Source organism: Phyllobates terribilis, unplaced genomic scaffold (genome assembly GCF_046119375.1).
Source record: "Phyllobates terribilis strain yellow unplaced genomic scaffold, ASM4611937v1 Scaffold_4__5_contigs__length_816908805, whole genome shotgun sequence".
Taxonomy (NCBI): domain Eukaryota; kingdom Metazoa; phylum Chordata; class Amphibia; order Anura; family Dendrobatidae; genus Phyllobates; species Phyllobates terribilis.
The window spans coordinates 153,608,438-153,630,844 of record NW_027362764.1 but is presented as its reverse complement, the minus strand read 5'-3'; the positions used below and the strand labels follow the sequence as shown (position 1 = coordinate 153,630,844).

The window sequence follows — 22,407 nt, the reverse complement described above, 5'->3', positions numbered from 1 at the left end:
TCATATGTGGCTATACAGTACTGCTTGGCCATACGGCGACAGGAGGGACGGAGCGCTATTTGCCTCCTGGAGCGCAGATTTTCCTAGAATAGTTTGCGGACTCAACATACAGAGCCCCTAAGTGCTAGAAGAGCAGAATCCCTCCTCAAGTGACATCATTTTGGAAACTATACCCCTGCCAAACATGTTTTCACTAAATGTGGTCTAGACACACTGCGGTGCTTAGTAGGGAGTAGGGATTTGGATTTGCTGAATTTCTTTTGAGGGGCGAGGAGCCATTTTGCTTTTCCAGAGTCTTTGTACTACCAGTAACCACACAACAGACCCGAGTAGGGGCTTTTATGTGAAGCTTTTATTGGGAACATTTTAGATCACATTTATCCGGCGCTCTACACTGAGCACTTACTTTGGGGTTTCCATCTAAATCTCCGAATGACGTGATTCAGATGAAACCCCTAAGGGATCCATTCACTATAATGAGATGAGGCACCAGAGTTACTCTGGACTCCGTATGGCCTCTGTTCAGCGTTGTCCTTCTTTTCAGAGGTGCACAAAACTGTGGCAGACCGTGCTTTTATCTATGCCTAAAAAGATGGACACCGCCGGATCATAGGTCAGACGGCGTCCACAGTACCACCATCTGCCTCATTACATGGAATCATCCACCGTGGGTTCCGTCTGAATCACATATTTCAGAGATTTACATGGTAAACCACGGTGTAAGCGCTCGGCGCAGAGCGCAGGATAAATATGAGCCGAGCCTTACTGCGATCTTTGGGAGACAGAATAAACAAATTAGCAGCAGGTGAAGAATTGGTTTTATTTATTTTTTACGCGGTTCTTCGTGCAGTATAAAAGTGATTAGGTGACTTTATTCTTCGGGTTGGTGCGATTACAACGATGCCAGATTTCTTTCGGGTTTTTATGATTTTATGAATTTCCTGAAATAATTTAAAAAAAATTGACGTGGGGCTTCGCACTATATTTGGGTCCAGCCAGGTACAGCAGGCAGGAACGGGCTGCCCCCAACCACCAGCTGCCTATTTGTACCTGGCCGGACACAACAATATAGGGAAGCCCTTTTTTTCTTTATTATTTCATGAATTTCATGAAATAATTAAAAAAAAAATACGTGGGGCTTCTCCCTATTTTTGTGTCCAGCCAGGTACAACTAGGCAGCTGGGGGATGGAATCTGCAGCGCAGGGAAGCCCAAGCTTTCTGGGCCCCCCCCGCTGCAAATTGCAGTCCGCAGCCACCCCGGAAAATGGCGCGTTCATAGAAGCTGGATGCTGTACCTGGCTGGCATACAAAAATATAGCAAAGCCCACGTCAAAATTTTTGGGAAAAATTAATTCAAAAATAAATAATAATTTAGGGACTGCATCTTTATTAACTCCTCAAATGTCATTTAGTGTTAAAATAAAGGATTTATTTTAAAAAAAAATTGGCGTGGGATCCCCCATAATTTTAGTCTCTAGCGGAGGTTAAGCAGACAGCTGGGGCAGATGTTTGAAGCCTGGGAAAGGGGTAATACCCACGGAGCTTCCCAGACTACTAATATCAGCCCCCAGCTGAATACCTAGCCTTTACTAGCTATTAAAATGGGGGACCCCCCCAAAAAAATGACGTGGGGTCCCCCCTAATTTAATAGCTAGCAAAGGCTAGGCAGACAGCTGGGGGCTGATATTAATAGCCCAGGAAGGGTGCCATGAATATTGGCCCCCTCCCAGGCTAGAAACACCAGCCGTCAGCCGCCCCAGAAATGGCGCATCCATAGGATGCGCCAACTCTGGCACTTAGCCTCGCTCTTCCACGCTGCCCTGGTGCGGTGGCAGGGGGTAATAGGGCTGGGGTTCATGTCAGCGCCAGCTGCCATGAAGCCCAGGTTAGTAATGATGGGCGTCTATAAGACATCCCCATTACTAACCTACAAAGTGTTAAAAAGAAAAAACACACTACACCCAGAAAAAAATAATTTATTTGAAATAAAACACACCATTTTATTTAATTCTTAGTTTACTAAAAAAAAATAGTTACCTGTCCACGTTCCTGCGCTGATCTCCCATGCACAGCTGTCACATCTGGAGATGGTGACAGCTGTGCATGGCTGCTGTAAGCTCACGCTGCCGGGAACACGTCCGCTCCCGGCAGCGGGAGCCACTGACTGAGGTCACTGGAGTGCATTCAGGCAGCGCAGCTCCGGAGACCTCCTTTACGGCACTGCTGTACCGTGGGAATTTCTCACGATACAGCAGGGCCGTAAAGGAGCTGACCGGAGCAGCGCTGCCTGAACTCCGGTGAACCCGCTTATGCAATGACGGGGCTGCTTTACGGAGGGGTAAGTGGCTGCTCTGAACTGGAGATGTTCGTGGGACACTCGTGGACTGCTACGGAGGGGTAAGGATAAGGTTGTGGTTTATTATTTTATATTTTATTACAGGAGATCGATGGCTTCGGGGAATTAGGTGTCTAGGTGAGTATAGGTGTAGTTTTTTATTTTTTACTTTATTTTCGGTGGCGATCGGCGGGGACAGGTAATGTATAAACTAATTTATTGTAGGCAACCACTGGCCATCAATGACATGTATTTAAAATTTATTGGGGACACAGTAGGGCAATTTAAATAGCAGGATCAGGCTGATGGGAACTACTGCTCCCATCGAGCTGATCCTGCTGGCACGAGTGGACCGGGGACAGACATAGGCCGATGGGAGTAGTAGTGTCACATCGGCCTATGTCTGCCTGCACGCACACACCCGCACACATCGCACAGACACAGCGCACACCCGCACACACTCGCAGACATCGCACAGACACCGCGCACACCCGCACACACCAATCATGACGGGCTGATGGTCTGGGAGGTGAGGCTGACCTGTGTGGCCGTGGGAAAGTTCATGTGAGTTCATGCAATGCAGTCAAGCATGAACTCACATGAACCCTCTGAGGGCACCGCGGCTACTTCAAATGAACAGCTGATCGGCATCACCTGATACCTCAGCTGTTCATTTGAAATAACCGGCGGGAAAGCGCAGCACAGAACGGGAAAGCCGGCGGTGAAGTCTTTTCACTGCCGGCTTCCCCGCCCGGGTCCTTCACTCCCCGCTCCTTGGTGCTGTGCTCCCCGCCCGGTCCTAACTTACAATCGGGATGGGAGGTGGCGAGGGGAGCGGAGGATCGGGGTGGGAGGCTGCGGGGAAGCAGTATGGGGCCGTGTGATTGTTTAAAAGCCGGCGGCTTTTTACCGCCCGCCGGCTTTTAAACAATCAGGAGAATTCTCCCACGCTGGGATGGCAAACTGATGACAGGCTGGATCTCAGCTGAGCGCTGCCACCCAGCTTGTCATCCTTCAGAGACACTGCAGAGCGCAGGCATTATGGGAACTTCCGATTCCGGTATTCGATATTGTAAAAGTATCGGAATTAAGTATCGGAATTCCGATACCGCGAATATCGGCCGATACCCGATATTTCAGTATCGGAATGCTCAACACTATTCGTGACACATTATTCTTTACAATAGTGGTAAATTTAGATCAATATGTTTTCGAACCAGTCACGGAAGATGAAGTGATCAGGCTCCTTGCATCTTCTCGCCCTACTACCTGCACCAGTGACCCTATTCCCTCACATCGCCTTCAGTCCCTTTCTTCAGCTGTCACCACTCACCTAACTAAAATTTTCAACCTCTCCCTCTCATCTGGTATCTTTCCCTCTTCTTTTAAACACGCCAGCATACATCCATTACTTAAAAAACCATCCCTTGAACAGAACTGCACGGCCAACTACAGACCTGTTTCCAATCTTCCATTTATCTCTAAACTCCAGGAACGCTTGGTCCATTCCCGTCTAATCCGCTATCTCTCAGACAACTCTCTTCTTGACCCTCTACAACCTGGTTTCCGCTCTTTACATTCTACTGAAACTGCCCTCACTAAAGTCTCTAATGATCTTCTAACAGCTAAATCTAATGGTCACTACTCCCTGTTGATTCTCCTGGATCTCTTTGCAGCATTCGACACTGTGGATCACCAGCTCCTCCTCACTATGCTCTGCACTATTGGCCTCAAGGACACTGTTCTCTCCTGGTTCTCCTCCTATCTCTCTGACCGCGCCTCTGTGTCTTTCGCTGGCACCTTCTCCTCTCTCCTTCCCCTTTCTGTTGGAGTTCCTCAAGGATCAGTTCTAGGCCCCCTTCTTTTCTCCTTATACACCGCTTTTATTGGACAAACAATCAGCAGATTCGGTTTTCAGTACCATCTCTATGCTGATGACACCCAATTATACACATATGCTCCGGACATCACCCCTGCATTACTACAAAAGACTAGTGATTGTCTTTCTGCTGTGTCTTATATTATGTCCTCCGTCTGCCTAAAACTGAATCTGTCAAAAACTGAACTACTCATATTTCCTCCCTCCACTAACCTACCTGTGCCCGATATTGCCATTTCCGTTTGTGGCTCAACCATTACTCCCCAGCAACAAGCTCGCTGTCTTGGGGTAATTTTTGATTCAGATCTTTCCTTCACTCCTCACATCAAATCACTCGCTCTTTCATGTCATCTACACCTCAAAAACATCTCAAGAATCAGGACATTTCTCACATTTGACTCGGCAAAAACTCTTACTGTAGCTCTTATTCATTCTCGTCTCGACTATTGCAACTCTCTACTAATCGGTCTCCCTCTTACTAAACTCTTCCCTCTCCAATCCGCCCTTAACGCAGCAGCAAGCATCACATTCCTCGCCAACCGATACACCGATGCCTCTTTCCTGTGCCAGTCATTGCATTGGTTACCCATCCAATATAGAGTCCAATTTAAACTTATCACGCTTACCCACAAAGCGCTCCATGCTTCAGTACCCCCCTACATCTCCTCCCTTGTCTCAGTCCACCACCCTACACGTGCCCTCCGTTCTGCCAATGACTTAAAACTAAAATCCTCCATAATCCGAACTTCCCACTCCCTTCTCCAAGATTTCTCGCATGCTGCGCCAATTCTTTGGAATGCACTACCCAGGACAGTTCGATTAATTCCCAATACCCACAGTTTCAAGCGGACCCTAAAAACCCATTTCTTTAGGCTGGCATATCGCCTAAACACACTATCTGTCCGTCCCAGTTTTCCCCCATATTAAAATCTTCTTCAATTTCAGGTTCATACCATCCATGTACTTAATAGCCTCGGTCAGGACTGTACACATACTGGCTGGCGACCAGTCCATGTATTATTATTTATCCTATTTAGTATATCAAGGCTGCATTATACAATATATGTACACTTTACCTTTTGTGTCTCCCCCATTTCCTCATAGACTGTAAGCTTGCGAGCAGGGCCCTCACTCCTTTTGATTTGAGATATGCTTATTCTGTATTGTCTGTATAAGTCCCCCCTAAAATTGTAAAGTGCTGCGGAATATGTTGGTGCTATAAAAATAAAAAATTATTATCATTAAAAAAATTATTATTATTTTGTGTTTATTTATAAAGGTATCAGACATTTGAAAAAAAATATTAAAAAATGTGCAATTTTCAAACTTTGAATGTTGATACTTTTAATCCAGATATTTGTAAAATCTCCTTTTTTTTAGAATATTAGAAGGTTCAAAATGTAGCAGTAATTTTTTCTTTTTTTCAAGGAAATTTACAGGGACGTATTCAGTTTTAAAGTGACTTTGGGGGACCTATATATTAGAAAAACAGAAAAAGTGATACCATTTTAAAACAGTACTCCTCAAATATACAAACCTGCTGTCAGGTAGCTTATTAACCCTCAGGTTCTTTTCAGGAATTAACACAAAAGGGAATTACAAGAATGACATTTTTTATTTTCCTATTAAAATGTTGCTAATATCTGAACAGGCCGCTATAGCTGAGAGACTCTATGGCCATTACTTGGCCTTGGATTGCCATGGCAAACATCAGGGCCACACGATCATGATCTCAGGGTGCTAATGGAGTTAAAAAGTGAGCCTTGATGCACTGTTAACCCCTTTTACCCCCCAAGGTGGTTTGCACGTTAATGACCGGGCCAATTTTTACAATTCTGACCACTGTCAATTTATGAGGTAATTACTCTGGAACGCTTCAACGGATCCCCCTGATTCTAAGAATGTTTTTTCATGACATATTGTACTTCATGATTGTGGTAAAATTTCTTTGATATCACTTGCGTTTACTCGTGAAAAAAATGGAAATTTTGCGAAAATCTTGAAAATTTAGCAATTTTCAAAATTTGGATTTTTATGCCCTTAAATCGGAGAGATATGTCACACAAAATAGTTAATAAATGACATTTTCCACATGTCTACTTTGCATCAGCACAATTTTGGAACCAATATTTTTTTTTATTAGGGAGCTATAAGGGTTAAAATTTGACCAGCGATTTTTCATTTTTCCAACAAAATTTACAAAACCATTTTTTTAGGGACTACACCACATTTGAAGTGACTTTGAGGGGTCTTTATGACATGACAGAAAATACCCAAAAAGTGACATTATTCTAAAAACTGCACCCCTCAAGGTGCTCAAAACCACATTCAAGAACTTCATTAACCCTTCAGGTGCTTCATAGGAATTTTTGGAAAGTGGAAGAAAAAAATTAGCCTTTAACTTTTTTCACAAAAATGTTATTTAGACCCAATTTTTTTTATTTTTGCAGGAGTAACAGGAAAAAATGGACCCTAAAATTTGTTGTGCAATTTCCCCTGAGAACACAGATACCCTATATATGGGGAAAAAACACTGTTTGGGCGCACGGCAGGGTTCGGAAGGGACAGAGCGCCATTTGACTTTTTGAATGTAAATTTGCTTGAATAATTAGCGGACGCCATGTTGCGTTTGGAGAGCCCTTGATGTGCCTAAACAGTGGAAACCCCCCACAAGTGACACCATTTTAGGAACTAGACTCCTTAGGGAACTTATCTAGATGTGTAGTGAGCACATTGAACCCGCAGGTGCTTCACAGAAGTTTAGAACATTGAGCCATAAAAATAACATTTTCATATTTTCTCAACAAAAATGTTTTTCAGCCTTTAATTTGGCATTTTCATGAGAGTAACAGGAGAAATTGCACCAGCCAATTTGTTGTGCAATTTTTCCTGAGCACGCCGATACCCCATATGTGGGGGAAAACCACTACCTGGGCATATGGCAGGGTTCGGAAGGGAAGGAGCACCATTTGACTTTTTGAATGTAAAATTTGCTTTAATAATTAGCGGATATGCCCCTGATGTGCCTAAACAGTGGAAACCCCCCACAAGAAACTAGACCCCTCAGGGAACTTATCTAGATGTGTGGTGAGCAGCTTGAACCCCCAAGTGCTTTACAGAAGTTTATAACATGGAGCCGTGAAAATAAAAAAATCAAACTTTTTCCACAAAAATGATGTTTTAGCCCCAATTTTTTTATTTTCACAAGGGTAAGAGGAGAAAATGGACCCTAAAAACTTTTTTGCAATTTCTCCTTAGTACGCTAATACCCCATATGTAGGGAAAATACAGTGTTTGGGCGCACGGCAGAGTTCAGAAGGGAAGGAGCACTGTGTGACATTTTGAACACAAAATTGGCAGGAATCGAGAGTGGACGCCATGTCGTGTTTGGAGATCCCCTGATGTGCCTAATAGTGAAAACCCCCAACAAGTGATCCAATTTTGGAAACTACACCCCTCAAGGATTTTATGAAGGGGCATAGTGAACATTTTGAACCCAGAGGTATGACAAAATTTTATAACATTAGGTCATCATATTGAATAAGTTGTCATTAGTCTTGAGCACAAGTGCTCGCTACTTGAGTTTGCATCGGGTACTCAGGTATGCACCATGTATCACGCGTGCTCGAGTGACATGCTCGAGTCCCCGCCCTGCATGTTTCACGGTTATTAGACACCCCAAAAAAAAACATGCGGGGATCGCTCATGCATGGCAGGCAATCCCCGCAAGGTTTTTTTTGCCACGAAGCATATGGGGCGGAGACTCGAGCATGTCACTCGAGCACCCGCGATACTCAGTGCATACCCGATCACCCGATGAAAACTCAAGTAGCAAGCACTTGTGCTCAACACTAGTCGCCATATCATCATCTTTTTTGTTTTTACTTTTGAAAAAATCCCAACCCTAACCCCAACCCTAACCCAACACCAACCCTAGCCCAACCCTAACCCTAGCCCATCCCTAACCCCAAGCCCAACCCTAGCCCAACCCTTACCCTAGCCCAACCCTAGCCCAACCCTAACCCTTGCCCAACCCTAACCCTAACCCTAGCACAACCCTAACCCTAGCACAACCCTAACCATTGCCCAACCCTAACCCTAGCACAAACCCTAACCCTAGCACAACCCTAACCCTAGCACAACCCTAACCCTAACCTGAGAGTTTATTTTTTACGCTGTTCCTCGTGCGGTATAAGTGATTAGACAACTTTATTCTTCGGGTCGGTGCGATTACAGCGATACCAGAATCATATCGTGTTTTTATGATTGACAGCTGTCACACATTAAAAGACGCATTTTTTTGCAAAATCTAGTTTTTGCATCGCCATATTTTGAGAGCTATAATTTTTCTATATTTTGGCCAAAAGAGTCATGTGATGGCTTGTTTTTTGCAGGATGAGTTGACGTTTTTATTGGTACCATTTTCAGGCACGTGACATTTTTTGATCGCTTTCTATTCCGATTTTTGAGAGGCAGAATACACAAAAACCAACAATTCAGGAATTGTTTTTCTTTTAATTTTTGTATGCTGTTCCGTGTGTGGTAAAATTGATAAGGTAGCTTTATTCTTCGGGTCAGTACGTTTATACATTTATATAGATTTTCTATATCTTGGCGTTTTCACACAATAAAAGCTATTTTATAGAAAAAAATATTTTTTTGCATCGCTTTATTCTGAGAGCTATAACTTTTTTATTTTTCGGCTGATTGAGCTGGATTGCAGCTTGTTTTTTGCAGGACAAGATGATATTTTCAGCAGTACCATTTTTATTTATAGTCGTCTTTTTGATCGCGTGTTATTACATTTTTTGTTTGGCAGTATGATGATAAAGCACTGTTTTTTGCTTAGTTTTTTATTTATTTTCTTTGCCGTGTTCACTAAAGGGGTTAACTAGTGGGACAGTTTTATAGGTCAGGACGCTCCGGACGTGGCGATACCAAATATGTTTACTTTTATTCTTTTGTTTTTTTTTCATAATAATATTTATTGATGGGTACATTATATTTTTATTTTTGGTGGATTATTTTTTTGATTTTTTTTTTTATATTTTTAAATTTATTTATTTATTTATTTTCATTTTTTAACACTTTTTTTACTTTTATACTTTGTCCCACTATGGGACTTTCACTTTTTTTTACTCTGATCGCCTGTATAGCAAAGGGATGGAGCACCATCCCTGAGCTATACAGGCTGTCAGCGCTGCAGATGCAGAAGATACTTTGGTCATGCACTGCGCATGACGAAAAGTATCTTCCTGCTGTCTGATGACCCGGATGTTATCATGACGACATCAGGTCATCATGGCAACATCCGGGAAGCTGCGGCAGACAGCGTTGGACGCCGGCAGGAGAGGTGAATATAGCGATCACCTCCCCTTTCCCCCGCAATGCTGCGATCGACTTCGATCGCAGCATTGCATGGTTTAATGTGCCAGGAATGATGCGGGACCGCTCCCTGCACATAGCACCGGGTGTCAGCTGTGACAATCAGCTGACACCTGGCGGCGATCGCGCCCGCACATCCTGTGTGCGGGCGAAATCAACAGAACGTACTAATACGTACCTGGCTCTTAAGTCCCAGGGCGCAGATACGTATTAGTACGTCCTGGGCTTTAAAGGGGTTAATGATCTAGATGTCGATGTCACTGTTGACAACAGTGTCTAAAGGGTTAAACGGCCATGGTTGGTGCAAACACCAAACATCACTGATACAGCAGAGGGTCAGCTATATTGTACAACTGACAGCCACTGCATTTTCAACCATCGGGGGATGCTATTCTCTTACATCTCAGGTTAGTAAAAATATGTAATGGTTGTCACAAAGGGGTTAAGATGCTCCAGATTAGTTGTTTCATTTTCTCAACGCACACATGCCTTTGAAATTAAGAAAGAAATCCTTCAGAGACATTGCCTGCGCTCCGCAGTGTCTCTGAAAGATGGCATGCTGGATGGCAGCGTTCTGCTACCATCCAGCCTGCCATCTCAATGCCGTCCCAGCGTGAGAGAATTCTCCTGCTCAAGTGGTGACGTCATTTGCTGGCACCGCATGCGCAGGAGAATTCTCCCACGCTGTCAGTGACGTGCATGAGGTGAGCTGAGTTCATTGGACATGAACTCGGCTCATCTGGATGCCGTCACAGCCAGACACTGAGGAGCTTCACTGAGGAGCTTCTCAGTGTCTGCGGCATGGCAAGCTGGATGGCAGCATTCTGCTACGATCCAGCCTGTCATGTGAATGTAGCAGAGCTGAAGCCGTCCTGGGAACCATGGAAAGGTAAGGATGAGGTTGGTTTATTTTTTTACTCATATTGCAGGAGATCGTTGGCTTCAGCTGGAATGGGCGATACGGTAAGTAGAGTTTAATTTAGAACATTAAAGAATTGTGTCTTTATTTCATCTCGAGTACTGAGATGCTCGGGCGAGTACCAAGCAGTGGCGAGCATGCTCGCTCATCACTAATTACAGATAGTGTGTGTGACAGGACAGCAGTGAAAAATATTCATCAAAGCTGTCGAATTTTAAAAAATTTGCTCATCTCTATTCAATAACCTTTTTCTATGTCCTAAACCAGAGTTAACCATGTGTTCAGAAGAGATTAATCAGTTTAAAGGATACTTGCCATTTCCCCTTCCTCCTAAGTAACATAAACAATATGTGTAATGGTTCCCTATACGAGGGAATAAAGCAAACTTTCCAGCTATTACCTTTTAACAACTGTATGATGATAATAGACTTTACAATCTGTATCTCCACTTCTTGATGATTTTTTATTTGCCTTCTAGAGATCATGTTCCCCCATTTTCCTACTCTAAATGTGCTTTCTATTGCTCTGTTTGGTTACAAAGCCACATGTTTGCTCATCAAAGCCCCTAAAAAATGCAAAGATATCAAAGATCTCTCTGCACTGCTGTCATCAACCTACATCCTGGAATGGTCCCTCTGTGAGTAACATGTGCAGCTGTGGAGCGGCTTCTGTGACCATCCAGCAGTCAGAATCCTATCTTCACACTTTTGCTTTCATAACCCCTAATTAAAATCATATGGGCTAGAATGGTATCCCTTTCCCTGCTCGCTGCAGATTAAAGATACAAATGTCTTTGAGTTTTAAGAGAAATATATAAAATATTTTTTTGTCCTTCGCAATGCTGACATCTTTGCAAAAGTGTGAGCAATATATGGCAGCAGCAACTGACATTTAGCTGCATGCCACTAAGAAATATGTCATACCGACTTATTCTCTAATGGCAACCACTTGGTGCAGGAGCTCTGCTTGCTTACACTGTAATTGCCATCTGCTTAAATATAGGAACACAGATCTTGGAATCCCTGTTCCAGCACATTTGTAGCTTGCAACAGCTGAGTAAAAAAAAAAAAAGTAGTGTTTTGCCAATAGTCCTTACATTTTTCTTCTTGGCTGATTATCTGCTGCGGTTATTATATAAATAGTCTCACAAATTACACCCTAACCACAATACAGGATCTCTCATGACAATTTGCAATCTTCTTTTTTTTGAGCTGTAAATATGAAATAAATGAATAACAAAAATATTTGCTCCCTTTAATTCACTTGTGTCAAAATTGGTGGAATAAAAATGCTAGGGTTGCATGGCAATTATAGCAAATATATAAATAAAGAATGCTTTATTGCAGAAATGAAATATAAGGCGATAAGCATGCGGTCCGTTTTATTCATTTATCAGTATAAAGTGAATGTGGTGATGGAAGACTGCTTCTAAACTGTTATAAGTTGTTTATATGAAGTTCTAGTTTTATGTCTGTCAGCTCTTCTGATGTTTCTGTTTTAGTAAATACTTCTATACTCCATGAAATAATAACTCTGCATCATTAACCTTATAACTCTGTGTTGTACAAATCCGCTGTTATCCCTCCCAGAAATAGATAAAGAAATTGATAATTGAACGACACTAATCTTCTTCACTAACCTTCTCGACCTGGCTATTTTCCACTTTTGCGTTTTCACTTATTCCATAACTTTTTTTTTTACTTTTCCATTGATATAGCCATATGAGTGCTTGTTTTTTTTTGACAGAAGAGTTGTACTTTTAAATGGCACTATTCAATTCATCATGTGATGTTACAGGAAAGTGGGAAAAAAATTCCAAGTGTGGCAAAATTGCAAAAAAGCACAATTTCACAATTATTTTTGTTTTTTATTTACCATGTTTACTATATTTTAAAAATTAGCTGGCAAGATGATTCTCCAGATCAGTACAATTACAGAGATACCAAAAATGCATAGTTTTTTTGTAAGTAGTCAAAAAAATTTTGGACATTTGTAAAATAATTTTGCTTGGGCCGCAATTTTCCGAAATCCAATCTTTAGTTAATGGCGCTCTTTGAGGGATTGCTATTTTGTACCCTGAGCTAATGGTTTTGTTGATACCATTTTGAGGCAGACACAATGTTTTGATTGCTTGTTATTGCATTTTTTGTAGTGTTGTGGAAAAACCATAATCTTAGCATTTGGATTTTTTTTCTCAAAACGCCATGATGTCACCATGTGTGCTGTTATCTTGCTTGTGCATTTGCAGAACCGTATCTCATCAGAGCTGAAAGTCCTTACTCAGTTTGAGAGGCTTGGGGATTTAAAGTGTCAGTGGTGGGGATCAGAAGATGCAACGAGGGCTGGAGTAGTGATGGTGAGGAGCTGAGGGGCCCAAGGGCGTGTGCTGAGAGGTGAGTTTAAGTATTTTTTTTTATCTTTTAACCTTTTGATGGTCCTTTATGGTTCAGAAAAATGGCGGCCAGCAGTCATCATTTTGCTGATTCTGCGTGTAAGCAAATTATAAGAAAACCGCATTTTGACGAATGCAGATTTTTGTAGAAGTCGAGTAGAGTTCAATTCTACTGGAATTGATTTGCTTATTTCCAATAAATAAATATGTACATGTATAAAATTCTTATTCTGAATGTTGATCCAACTGATCAACACTTGAGATTATGAAGGAAACACGTGCTCTTTATGACCTACTGGGGCATGCATTATGGGTGTACTTACAATCCTTCTCACTATTCTTTCCCATCCCTTGGTTTAACTTGATGGACATGTGTCTTTTTATAATTGTGTAACTATGTAACTATTAAGCACGGTCTGTCTGTCTAAATAGGCTATTTGTGACTACCAACCAGCAAACATGTTATTGATTAGCGGACATGTAATGCAGAACATCGTCCTGTGTAAAACTAATTCTAGCTTTTTGCTTTTGCCTCCAGTTGAAACTTAAAGGGGTGTTCCCATGTCCAAGATCCTATTCCAATATGTAGTAGGTGTAATAATAATAATATTAGCAAATACCTACAATTATAAATGTAGTATAGTATTTTTGATTCGCCATGTCACTTCCCTCATGTGCAGGCATTGCAGGACCTTAGGTATCCATGGTTACGTCCACTGATAAAGTGACAGTTAGTTAGCTAGCTGCTAGTGGTCATAACCGTGGATACCTAAGGTCGTGTATTCCCTGCACATGAGGTAATTGACATAGCGAATCAAAAATACTATACCGCATTTCTAATTGGAGGTATTTGCTAATATTATTATTATTACACCTACTACATATTGGGATAGGATCTAGGAGATGGGAATGCCCCTTTAAGTGTTTGTCAAAGTTTGAGTAAAAAGAAGGCAACACCAATATATGCACTGGACCATAAGACACACCACAATTTTTGGGGGTAGAAAATAGGAAAAAATGTTTTTAATAAAATGGTGGTGCATCTTATAGTCAGATTTTTATAGTCAGCTTTTTCTGTAGCTTACCAGGGGTAGCGGTTGCGGTGGAGCAGGGTCCCAGGAGGTCATTTTCCTGAAAACAATAGGAAGTGGACTGCCAACATTTTCTTAAAGCCCAGGGTCCGCCTCAGCCTTCCACCACCAAATACCCCCTTTTCCCAGCTTGGAGTCCGAAGCATCGCCCCACTCCTGCCACCGCCATCAGCTTCCGGCAGCAGCGACTTGGTCTCCTGGGACCCCACTACACCACAGCTGCCACCTCTGGTAAGCTACATCTGGATTATAAGATGTACCACCATTTTCCCCCAAAATTTTGGAGGCAAAAAGTGCGTCTTAAAATCCGAAAAATACGGTACTATGGTATATAAATAATGTGCATGGTTATATCATGCCTTGAAAAACAGCAGAGACATGATTACAAACTACACAGTTTGTGCATTTCCTGTGTGTTTGATTTCAGATTGAATATTTTTTTAATACATTAAAGTTTCCAATTCAGCTAACTCTGGGGATTGTGAAATATGTTTTCTGTGTGTAAATAAATAAATAAATGGACCATTGTGTAAATTTTGGCATTTCTCCACAGTAAAGGTTGTGTGATACATCATTTTATGAGACGATGACTTCTGAACAAAATAGCATACTGAGCATGACTCAGACATAGAAGGCAGTGAGTTTCCTATCTACACGACCATGGGAAAGTTCTACTATAGAAAACCTTTGCCAAAGACTGATCATAGATTTTGGATTTGATGATGAGAATTGTCAGTGTGGGTTAATGATATGTTTGCTGTTTTCTGGTCATTAAAAAGACCATATCTGATTGGTTTTCTATATGGGTCAACTGTGAATCTACATTGGAGATACAAGTGCTTCTCACTGTTTTTTGTTAATTATTCTAATTTACTGAGATAATGACTTTTGTGTTTTCATTGGCTGTAAGCCATAATCATCAACAGAAATAAACACTTGAAATAGATCACTCTGTTTGTAATGACTCTATATAACATATGAGTTTCACTTTTTGTATTGAAGAACTGAAATAAATTAACTTTTTGATGATATTCTAATTTAGTGAGAAGCACTTGTACATATGAAATCAAAACTGATTATGAAACAGGATAAAAAATGTGTGTAGGCGCTGGTAGGTGGGCCTGGATGTTACCTGCTGCGAGGGATAGACAACCACCACAGGTTGACAGTATTGGAGAAGTCCAATGTTTAAAAGGTAGGAATAATTAAAATATCCTGCGCTGGTAAGGTTTAGGCCATGTACATGAAGGGGGAGGGTTGTTGGGGACAAAATGTGGACAATAAGAGAGGATGATAAAAAAAATTTTATTTTAAATAGTAAATCTCACATAAAAATGACGTTAAATCATAGTGAAGGTTAAAAAATGATAAAATATTAGATAGAGATAGATGGTGGGTCTTTTGGGGTAGATGCTTTCTGTAGTTCCTTGTAATTGTAGACTCGTGGGTTTCTATACCAGTTTTGGAAGGATATTAGTCTGGATGTTTCCTAGGTGTAAAAAGGAATAAGAGAAGGGGAAAGGGGGGGTTTTAGTGACCGGATTGTTCCCCGTATACTTGGAGTGGCTGCTCTCACTGGTGAAGGAAGTGATTTACCTGTTGTCGATCTGGATAGATTTCCAGGTGTTGATGGCTTGTGCTTGGGGTGATGATCGTTTGTAGATATTTAGGCAGCGGGATTAGAAGGTGCTACTAATGGAAATAGAGTAATATTAGTTAAGCCTGTAACGCTTTGCATAGGGTCTGAATGGCACATATAAAGGAATGCAGTTTTTTTACCTGTAAAAGAGGGGGGTTCTGTGTAAGTTGCAGGACTGCACTAGATGGTGTCTGCGGTCTTGATTGTTGTCCGGTTCTGGGTGATGGACAGCTATTGTGGATCGCAGTGCTTGAAGCTACTTGCTGCTGTTGGCGAATAGTAGAAGGATTTTGTTATACCTGTGGTACAGTGCACAGTGGGACACTAACTAGTCCCTGCTAGCCGAACCATCCCTGACAGACAACTAACAGTAAGTACTGAGCTCTGCTCCCACGGTGACATTCAGCATCTAAGACTGCACTACAGTGTGCACATGCTGCACACACACTAGACTGCCCATCTCCCCTGAACGCAACTACATCCACGAATAAGCTCAAGAGGATTAAGCAGATCCTCAGTACCCTAACATAGAGCACAGATACTGCTTCTCCACTGCTGCTAATACTACCAGTGAGCCCAAGGAACAAGCAGATTTTCAGTGCTCTAACCCAACAGGTAACATTTTAATCATTTTACCTGCACTATATATGTCCTCCCCCTCCCCCTACTAAATAGAATCCATAGATACACCTAAGTACACTAACATTTATCCTTCAAGCTTTTTTGGATACGCATACTGCTGTCCATCACCCAGCCTTGGACAAAAGGCTTCAAGACCGTAGTCACTAGTTCGGGCTACCTTGGAACCTACACAGAACCTCGTACAGGTAAACATATATTTTCTCACCTGTGCCACTCAGACTCGCTGCACTGTACCACAGGTATAACAAAATCCTTCTACTATTCGCCAACAGCAGCAAGTAGCACTGCGATCCACAATAGCTGTCCATCACCCAGAACCAGACAACAATCAAGACCGCAGACACCATCTAGTGCAGTCCTGCAACTTACACAGAACCCCCTCTTTTACAGGTAAAAAAACTGAATTCCTTTATATGTGCCATTCAGACCCTATGCAAAGTGTTACAGGCTTAACTAATATTACTCTATTTCCATTAGTAGCACCTTCTAATCCTGCTGCCTAAATATCTACAAACGATCATCACCCCAAGCACAAGTCATCAACACCTGGAAATCTACCCAGATCGACAACAGGTAAATCACTTCCTTCACCAGTGAGTGCAGCCACTCCAAGTATACGGGGAGCAATCAGGTCACTAAAACCCCCCCTTTCCCCTTCTCTTATTCCTTTTTACACCTAGGAAACATCCAGACTACTATCCTTCCAAAACTGGTATAGAAACCCACGAGGCTACAATTATAAGGAACCTACAGAAAGCCTCTACCCCAAAAGACCCACCATCTATCTCTATCTAATATTTTATCATTTTTTAACCTTCACTATGATTTAACGTCATTTTTATGTGAGATTTACTATTTAAAATAAAAACTTTTTTATCATCCTCTCTTATTGTCCACATTTTGTCCCCAACAACCCTCTCCCTTCATGTACACGGCCTAAACCTTACCAGCGCAGGATATTTTAATTATTCCTACCTTTTGGTTATGGAACAGATAAGTTGCATTTAAAGCTATTACTGACATAAATATAATTCTGTAACGTGGATGAAGTTGGAGACTTGCTCAAGAAGGGGGTGGGTATGATTTAGATACAGATTATATTTACATGCATGCTGCATCCCTGATACTACAACTGGTAAATTCAAGGGACTTAATGGCATACCTCCCAACTTACCAATGCATACCTATTTACCATTTCTTTCTCCCCTGGCAGAAGGAGATGTCAGAGTGGCGGTGGCAGTGAGGGAAATTTAGCAGACGCCCAAGACTGCACGGCGTAGACCCAAATCTGGGACTGTCTGCTGTATCCAGGATGGTTGGGACTAGAGATGAGTGGATCAATTCACGGGTCTCTGGTCCAGCGTGCAGGTCAGTGTCAGTGCTACCTGGCAGCTTGACTGGAGGCAGCAAATTTCTAACCTTCCGGTGTCCCCGGAGCGGCTTTTGATTACTCTGAGCAGCACGACATCATCTGTGGGTCCTGCGCTCATCTCTAGTTGGGACTAGTGATGAGCGAGCATGCTCGCCACTGCTCAGTACTCACCCGAGCATCTCAGTACTAGAGATGCTTGGAGCTCGCCGAGTACTTGCACGATGCTCGGGCGGGAGTTCGGGTCCCGTTCTGAATGTTTGGCACTATTTAGAGTGCCAATCAACATGCAGGGATTGCCTGCCACTTACTGTAATGCCGCAGCCATGTTGGTTGTGGCATTACAGTGATTGCCCAAATCGATGGGAAAAGTGCTCAATGAAACATGAAAAGCCGGCAATTCATCAGCGGCATACATCGGTACCCGACAATTTAGAACAGATAGAATAGAGCATCACACATAGATTAGATAGATAGAAACATGTCAGTCACATATATAATAAATACAGTGACAGTGTTGGTTACTGTACTTGTCATTTAGTGTTAAAATAAAGGATTTATTAAGAAAAAATTGGCGTGGGGTTCCCCGTAATTTTAGTCTCTAGCGGAGGTTAAGCAGACGGCTGGGGCAGATGTTTGAAGCCTGGGAAGGGGGTAATACCCATGGAGCTTCCCAGGCTAATAGTATCAGCCCCCAGCTGAATACCTAGCCTTTACTAGCTATTAAACTGGGGGACCCCAAAAAAAATTACGTGGGGTTCCCCTATTTTAATAGCTAGCAAAGGCTAGACAGAGAGCTGGGGGCTGATATTAATAGCCCAGGAAGGGTGCCATGAATATTGGCCCCCTCCCAGGCTGGAAACACCAGCCCTCAGCCGCCCCAGAAATGGCACATCCATATGATGTGCCAATTCTGACACTTAGCCTCGCTCTTCCCACTGCACTGTAGTGGTAGCAGTGGGGTAATAGGCCAGGTTAGTAATGGGGAGGCGTCTATAAGACGCCCCCATTACTAACCCCATAGTGTAAGGCAAATGTAAAATAAAAACACCAACACCCAGAATAAAATCTTTTAATTGAAATAAACACACAATACTTTAATATTCTAAATTAAGCTCTACTTACTATTATGCCCAATCCAGCTGAATCCCATGTCTCCTGCAACAGAAGTAAAATAATGAACCAACCTCATCCTTACCTTTCCATGGTTCCCACGACAGCTCCAGCTCTGCTACATTGAGATGGCAGGCTGTATGTAGCAGAACGTTGCCATCCAGCTTGCCATGCCGCAGAGACACTGACACTGAGCCCCCAGCTGTCTGCCTGGCCTTTGCAAGCTATTAAAATAGGGGGACCCCACATAATTTTTTTTTGGGTCCCCCATTTTAATAACCAGTAAAGGCTAGGTATTCAGATGGGGGCTGATATTAGTAGCCTGAGAAGCTCCGTGGGTATTACCCCCTTCCCAGGCTTCAAACATCTGCCCCAGCAGTCTAATTAACCTCTGCTAGAGACTAAAATTACGGGGAACCCCACGCCAATTTTTTTTTTATAAATCCTTTATTTTAAAACTAAACGACAAGTACAGTAACCAAGACTGTCACTGTACTCATTATATATATTACTGACATGCTTCTATCTATCTAATCTTCGTGTGATGCTCTATTCATTCTGTTCTAAATTGTCGGGTACCGATGTTATAACTGTATGCCGCTGATGAATTGCCGACCGGCTTTTTTAAAGAGACCGGTGCATGAAAATCGGAGGGCACTAGTGTGTTCCGAGTGCCCTGCTATGTTTTTCAAGCACCCTCCTATATACCCTGCCTGCCTGTCTGATTATATATTCTGCCTGAGTGCCTGACATGTTTCATTGAGCACTGTTCCCATCGATTTGGGCAATTTTTGACCTTCTGCAGACCGCCGGGGGGAGCCGTCTGAAAAATGCTCAAGTTTCCCATAGACTTACATTGGGCTCGTTGCCCGGGTCGAGCACCCGAGTATCATGATGTGTTCGGCCCGAGCTTCGAGCACCCGAGCATTATAGTGCTCGCTCATTACTAGTTGGGACCAGTGGATTATTTTTTGTTCCTTCATTGACAGTCGGAGCAGCCAGAACGTTCTCATCATTATGTAGCGTCACTATATGATATATGATATGACTGTAGTTTTGAAGTTTATTTTTTCTCTATAGGCTTCTTCTGAAAGAAACGCATGAAAAATAAACGCTGTTTCAGCGCAGAATCAAAGCTTTTCTGTACTATTAAAAACGCATTCAAAACTCTGCTTCATATCTGCCTCAAAATCGCTTCAAATAAGCAGGAAAACACAAAAAAGAAATGCAGCAAACACGAATAATCAGAGAAGATTGGTATTGTGTTGTGTGGTGCGGACACCTGCAGAAAGAAAGCAGCAGAAAGAACGCAGCATTTACGCTATGTGTGAACATGGCCTCAGCATTACAGTTTTATTGCATTTTTTATGGGTTTAATAGAGAAAAAAGTTTCAGCGCAGAATCAAAGCTTTTCTGTACTAATAAAAAAGCATTAAAAACTCTGCTTCATATCTGCCTCAAAATCGCATCAAATAAGCGGGAAAACACAAAAAAGAAATGCAGCAAACACGAATAATCAGAGAAGAATAGAGAAAAAATATCAATCACACCATTTTTTTACTTCATTTACCGATTCCCGTAAATAATCTGATCGCTGTGTTGTGCAGGTAGTTACGATTACAGGGACACCAAATATGTCCATGTTATTTGTTGATTTGTGATGTCTATTATTTAAAAAAAACGCATTAAACGTGATAATATTTTTTTCATTATCAAGAATTTTTCATTATTATTTTTTAGTAATTTTATAGGATGAAAACATTTCTTATTCTCCCTCTAGAATACAAATAAATACATTGTACATAGCAGTGTATTTCTATCAGTTTTATCTGCCTGTGAAGTCAGAGCCTGTAATACAGATCGAGTACACAAAATTCTCCTCATTATATCATCAGATCTTGTGGCTCAGCAGCTTAAGCTCCTGCTTGTAATGTTAAGGTTGTGCATTCAAGACCTGGGGAGACTCACAGAAAAAATTACAGTTTTGTAATTGTTTATCCTTTTTACTACTTTTATAGGAACAAAAAAAATCTTTTTCTTCACCTCTGTATACAGGGACCATAGAAATACATTTTTATATACACAATGTATGTCTATGGACATGTATAACCTGCTTCTGGGTTCATTGCCTGCAATAGAGGTCAAGGTTACCAAACTCTCCTATCTACATCATTATGGGTTGTGGCTCCTAGGTAGATCACTAGCTTACAAACATGGAGATGCTCGTTTGAATCCCAGGGAGTCCCGATCACAGGAGGGAGAAAAAATGAATAATAACATTTAATGTATGCACTGAACAGAGAGCATCCCACCCCCTGAGGAGGAGCTACAGAGCGATAAAGACGTCAGAGAGAAAATAGGTGAGTATAGAAGCCGGGACAAAACCTCTGACATGATGGGACAGTCCCACTGAATCTGGGTTGGCTGGGAGCTATGTAAAGGGAATCTGTCAGCAGGTTTTTGCTATATAATCTGAAGACAGCATCCTGTAGAGGTTAAAACACAGATTTTAATGATGCCTCTCTTTTTAAACTATGTGCTTTTGTTTACTTGTAATGATTGTTTCAGCACTAGAAGCTTATCATTGCTGGGACACAGCAGTACTTGCCATACCGTATACCTTTATTTATTTTTGTGCACCATTCTGAGCTGTTTTAATAGTCCATTTAAATGATTTTGCCGAAACACAGTAGAAAAAAACACAGCAATACAGGGCTGTTTTGCGGTTAAAAGGCACAACATAACTGCTGTGTGTGAACCAGCCAAATATTTTTTTTCTGACTATGAGATGATTACACCATTCTCAGCTATTTTACCCTTTATGCTTAGTACTTTATCTATGAATATTACCCATCTTTAAATAGGGTAACTGGTCATCATCACCTGTCGCTCACTGTAAATACTTACAGCTGACTGCAACGTTTTCTAGATATTCCCAGGAGCAGATTTATAACTCTGGAAATCACAAAACATTAAAAAGACCCTTACTGTAATTTATAACCATTATCCTGACCACTTTGCCTTTGTTGTACAACGCAATCTCCTTATAATTCTGTAGCCATTAATACCAAATACTTTAATTAGATAGTACATGTCAGAAATATATAGATTGTGGTTCTTATATATATTATTTGGCTTTGCATAATGCATATTTTTGTAATGTGCCTTTGTTTTGGATGGAATCATAAGGGACAAGAACAGGGTCACCATCAGTGATTATTAGCACAGATAGTACGGTTTTCGGGTTACTCGCTATATTGCGAGTATTTGTGTACTCGCCTCGTTATATTCGGATGTCCCACCCTGCAGTTTTGGCGCCTTCTTTGCAGCCACTAAACATGCTGGGCTTCTTAACCAATCACAGTAATACCGTAGATATCTTTGTTGTGGCATTACTGTGATTGGCTGGCCGCCCAGCGTCATAGGGTCTATTTAAGCCCTGCCGCCGCCATTTTGTGCACATTGCGTCCGAAGCCTGCTTTCTACAAGCATAGGGAGAGACCCCTGAGCTTCTAGGGAGAGTGTTTAGGCCTCCAGATAAAACAAAAGCCCTTTTAAGGGCTACCTGCAGTGTATACTAGTTCAGTGTAGAGTAGGGAGGGAGAGATACTCGAGCAGGGACAGTTTAAAGGAGCCGCTCAC

The 22,407-nt window shown here is 41.9% G+C and overlaps 1 long non-coding RNA gene across 1 annotated transcript in view; it reads left to right on the top strand.

Moving 5' to 3' along the window:
• The window catches only part of LOC141265136 (uncharacterized), a 40,698-nt gene extending 23,084 nt beyond the window's left edge, over nucleotides 1-17,614 (top strand). The window contains exons 2-3 of the long non-coding RNA XR_012320055.1: nucleotides 12,768-12,912; nucleotides 17,497-17,614. This is a non-coding gene — a long non-coding RNA (uncharacterized lncRNA). The remainder of the gene's footprint in view (nucleotides 1-12,767; nucleotides 12,913-17,496) is intronic.
• The last annotated feature ends 4,793 nt before the right edge of the window (nucleotides 17,615-22,407 follow it).